A 5,104-nucleotide genomic window follows, 5' to 3' on the forward strand; every position below is an offset into this window, starting at 1 on the left:
GCCCAAAAATGACCGCAACTCCGTGACATTGCGAGGAGTCGGTGCCATCTTAATTGCTTCGATGTTCTACTCTGACGGGTGCAACCCTGCCGCGTCAATTCTGTGTCCTAGATACGTAACTGACTCCTCACCTATTCGGCACTTGTCCGAGCGGAGCTTGACGCCGTATTCCCTGAACCCCTGCAAGACTGCTTGAAGGTTCGCAGTTGGCTTATCGTTCACATCTGCTATCAGGACGTCGTCTAAGTACGCTTGAACCCCTGGGAGGCCTTGCAGCACCTGCTCAATTGTTCTTTGAAAAATCGCAGGCGCCGAGGCTATCCCAAACGGTAGCCTATTATAACAAAATAGGCCCTTGTGAGTGTTTATAACCGCTAGCTTGCGCGAATCTTCGTCTAGAAGAATTTGGTTGTAGGCATCACGTAGATCCAAGATGCTGAACTGCTGCCCTCCACGAAGCGTAGTGAAAATGTCGTCCACTACGGGTAGAGGATAACTTTCCATTTCACATACCGGGTTTAGAGTAACATTGAAATCGCCACAGATGCGGACTGTTCAGTCACGTTTCAGCACTGGCACCACCGGGGTTGCCCATTCTGAATAGGAAACGGGAGTAATAAAGCCTTCGGCCACGAGTCGATCTAGCTCGGCGGACACTTTGTCTAGCAAAGAGAGAGAGAGAGAATAAACGTTTATTTGGAGCAAGCGCGCTGTGCGCCCAAGGTGGGCGGCCTCCTTATTCCAGGTAGCCGCGGGCCTTCGCCATCTCTCGTGCGCGTTGAATCAGGCTTCGCTGATTCTTCAGGTCTGGATCCTATAACTTGGCCTCCCACTGCTCTTCGGTCAGTGTAGCGGTGCTAGGGATGCTAGTATGCATCCCCATAGCATATGGCGTAGAGTGTCCGGGACATCACAGTAAATGGATTTTTTCTTGCCTTACGGAACATTGGGGTTGCTCCGTCCTTTAGCTGGTGGTCCCTTGATGGCTCCCAGGCCCTCCACAAAAACATCTGCGTACTGTTGCATCAGGGGTGCCGCTGTCCGACTCTTAGCGTCCGATGAGACTGACGCGATGTGAAGACGCGGTGCCCCTTGTGTCTCGAGCATCTGTAACAGGTCACGGCCGCAAAGGCTAGGACCTTCGCAGTCTAACACAACGAGATTGTAGTCAACTGTTGCAGACTTGTAGGAAGCTTGCATTTTGACAACGCCCCGCACTGGTATCTTCCCAAGATAGCATGACAGCGTTAATGCAGCTTTACAAAGCGGTGGCCACTTATGACGATGGGCTTCGTATATCGCCTTAGGCACTACGCAGACAGGTGAAGCTGTGTCGATTATCATATTCAGTGGCACTCCGTTCCATGTAACCTGTTTGTGTAGGCGCGGAACCAGGCTTCCATTACTCTTCACTGACCATATTTGTAGTACGTTACTGTCGTTATCTTCACTTTCCGCTGAACACTGTTATCTCGACGGTTCTGTCGGTGGTGGCTGTCCGTGTGCATACTCGCGCCAAGTGACCTTGTCGCCCGCATTCGTAGCACCTGCGCCGTCGCAATGAGCATTCCCTGGCTTGATGTCCCTGTCTGCCACAGCAGCTGCAGTGCTGCGATAAGCTGCTCCGTTCGATCCTGCTGATTTCGGGTTGCCTGCTATGCTTCACGTTGAACCTCCTAACGGTGTCACCTTGCCCGGTCATTTGTTGCGACCCTAACTCCGCGCTTTCGGCTGCTAGAGCTAGTGCTTCTGCTTCTGCCAGCGTCAAGTCCTTTTTGGCTAATAGTTGTTTCTGCAGGTTTTTCGAGCGCATTCCACACACGATGCGGTCCCTCAGCATTCGCTCCAACATCGAGGCGAAGTTGCTGTTATGAGCTAGCTTGCGAATCTCGACGATAAACGCCTGCACGGACTCTCCTTCTTGTTGGTTTCTGTGAAAGAACTTGAAGCTTTCTGATATCTCGTTAGTGGACGGATCATAGTACTCGTTCAAGATTGAAACAACTTCTTAATAGCTCAGTGAGCTTGGTTTTCGCGGTACGATTCTGCCGCAAAGGATTTCAACGGTCCTCGATCCTAACGCTGCCACCAACAAGGCCCTTTTCTTCGCGTCGTCCGTCACTTCTTTTGCTTCGAAGTAGGCGTCAATCTTAACGAGATACGCTTGCCACTTATCTGTCTCCTCTGCAAAATCCGGAAGCTTGATGGCCATGGATGTGGACGGGCTGATGGGTGTCTTCGTCTCGTTCTCGCAGCTGGCGCCCGGCTTACGCGTATCGGTGGGTATTTTTGTCGCCACTGTTAGTTGGGAGGTGGCCATGCCTCTCCAGCAGTAAACGAGACAGTCGGACCATGCCAACAGAAAAACGGCGCAGGTTTTATACACACTCGTGAATATATATAGGAAACTAAAGGGGAGAGGGAAGGGGGATAAAGATCGCGCACATGCGCACTTGAGAGCTTGGGCCGCGTCGTTGAGTGGGTTACCGCAGAAAGGGAAAGAGATAAATGAAAATTATGAGGAACAGACATAAGCCTTGTAGGTGGGCAGTCTTCTTAATCCAGAAAACCATGGACGCTGATCCTTGGACAGGTAGATAAAAGTTACGGGGCAAACTTGAAAGCTAGGCTTCCGAATGTGCTCGAGTCAACTACCTTATCTGTCGCCTTGGTACAAGCCGCCGCGATCGCTTTAGGCTGCCACATGATAAGCAAGGTGAAGCAGTAAGGTGCTTCACCTTTCTATCCCCCCTGAACCCTTCCCGAGTGCAGGGTAGCAAACCGAAAAACTTTCTTCTGGTTAACCTCCCTGCCTTTGACTTAACCTTTCTCTTTCTCTATTTTAATGGCAGACTAAAGCGGGAACCTTTTTCAGATCTCCTGGCTCGGGACAACTGAAACACTCCGCACTTCTGAACACTCATCAACTCACGGCAGCTTGTATATGGAGCAGCGGCGATGCTATTCGTTTTCAAAGAAAGAAACTAAATTACCTGAAACAGGAAGAGCGTTTGATCGGTCCATAAGACGTTTACTGGTTTACGCCCGCATCTGCGTCACCGATTACGTATATCTCAGGCCAGGCAGAAAAAAAAAAGCTAATCATGACAGATTGCTCTAATGTTATAGAGCCCCTGCTGAGCGGTAGCTTCCTCTGCAATGCTGGAGCGCAAAGCGCGAAAGCGTCGCCTAGGCAGCCCGCACCGCAGAGGGCCATACAGTGCGTGGTCATGAGACGCGGAGGACAGTCTTCACAGCAGAATCGTAGGTGAAGTTTTATTATATATTTACGTGATTGCTATGTTAAAGTAAAACTTTGCCTCACTTGTTAGTTTCTCAATCTACAGCTGACAATGACCTCTGTCAGAAAAGGGGGGCTCCGCCCCCCTCACTTTTCTCAGTAGGGGGGAGTAGTGCACCCCTTGCCACCCCCCCCCCCCCCGGTAGATACGTCTATGGTTGAAGTGCCACCGAGCTCTTAGTACCGCCAGCGGTAGATGGTGTATATAAATAAATAGCTCGCTGTTAGGGTGCCGAAGAACGTATGCTTTGCCGTCTAGCGCTGCGCTCTGTGGAGGGAACGGTCGTGGGTTCGATTTCCAAGGACGGAACCTTTTCTAGTTTTTTAACAGCGAGGCTGTTCAGCAAATCGCTCAAAAGAACCCGGAGAACCAAAAAGCTATCATCATCATAAACGGGTATGTGCCACAGAAACTGGGTAAATACCACTACTCACCACTGCTCCACTCATAATGAAGAAGGCAACAGTTGACCCAACAAATGGCTGCGAAGCGACGGCGACCCCCGAAGCGATGGAAAGGCTACGCCAAACGACGACGTGCCCGTAGATCTATGACAAGTGCGAACGCTTGGTTTCAGTGCGAGTTTGTCTCTGGAGTTTGGACAAGCGTGTCCTGTCTGTGACTGTCCGTGGTTCAACTCGAACTTCTGCGCTGACAATCAACGTAGAAACAATCTAGCACCACCTAGCAAAGCCTAGCAACGACCTAAAAGCAACCTAGAAACAGCCTGCATCACCTGGCGGCTGCGAGAAGACCCCGAAGCGATGGAAGGCCTACGCCAACGACGACGTGCCCGTAGATCTGTGAGAGGTGCGAACGCTTGGTTTCAGTGCAAGATTCTGTCTCTGCAGTTTGGACATCCGTGTCGTGTCTGCGACTGTCTGTGGTTTAATTCGAGCCTCTCTGCATCAAAATAGCAACAACCTAGCATCACCTAGCTAAAGCCTAGCAACGACCTAGACGCAATCTAGAAACAACCTGCATCACCCAGTAAAGACCTAGAAACAACCTAGAACCAACCTTCAGTATCGTGAAGTTTCGCTGTTTGAAGCCTCGCGCGGCTTAGTGCAAGCTTCGGCAATTTTTTTATCATCTGTTAGTGTACATTTTACAATGTCATATCCGTGACGGAAACACGTCAGTGAAGCCTTGGTGGGTCCTGGCATAAAACACTTTCGCGTTAAAAAACAACAAATTTCGCCCATTTGTTGTTGCTTTCATGTGGTTTTGTCTAACAAAGAAACGAGGCCTTCGAACAAGTCCCCTTCTGTCGTTACGCCAAACATGTCACTCCGTAACAGCCTCCTAAGCGTGTTTCTGTGCCATGTTAAGATGACAGGTATCTAGGTTTCCTAACACATCACACACGCCCCGCCATGGTGGTCTTGGTTATGGCGCTCGACTGCTGACCCGAAGGTTGTGGGATCGAATTCCGGCCGCGGCGGCTGCATTTTCGATGAAAGCGAAAATGTTTGAAGCCCGTGTACTTAGATTTAGGTGCACGTTAAAGAACCCCAGGTGGTCAAAATTTCCGGAGCCCTCCACTACGGCGTCCCTCATAATCATATCGTGGTTTTGGCACAAACCCCAGATATTATTATTAACATGTCCCACACTTCATTTCGGCTCACAGAAGCTGCAATACCAACCTGCCATGGCTGCATTAGTGTAGTTCCCATACAACTACTCACAACGGTAAGCTGACATTCGCGCGCACACGCACGCACACGCACTCGCACCCCCCCCCCCCCAAACACACACACACACAAAAGAAAAACAATGTCTCTGTTCTTTTTCTCGTG

This window comes from Rhipicephalus sanguineus, chromosome 4 (assembly GCF_013339695.2).
Source record: "Rhipicephalus sanguineus isolate Rsan-2018 chromosome 4, BIME_Rsan_1.4, whole genome shotgun sequence".
Taxonomy (NCBI): domain Eukaryota; kingdom Metazoa; phylum Arthropoda; class Arachnida; order Ixodida; family Ixodidae; genus Rhipicephalus; species Rhipicephalus sanguineus.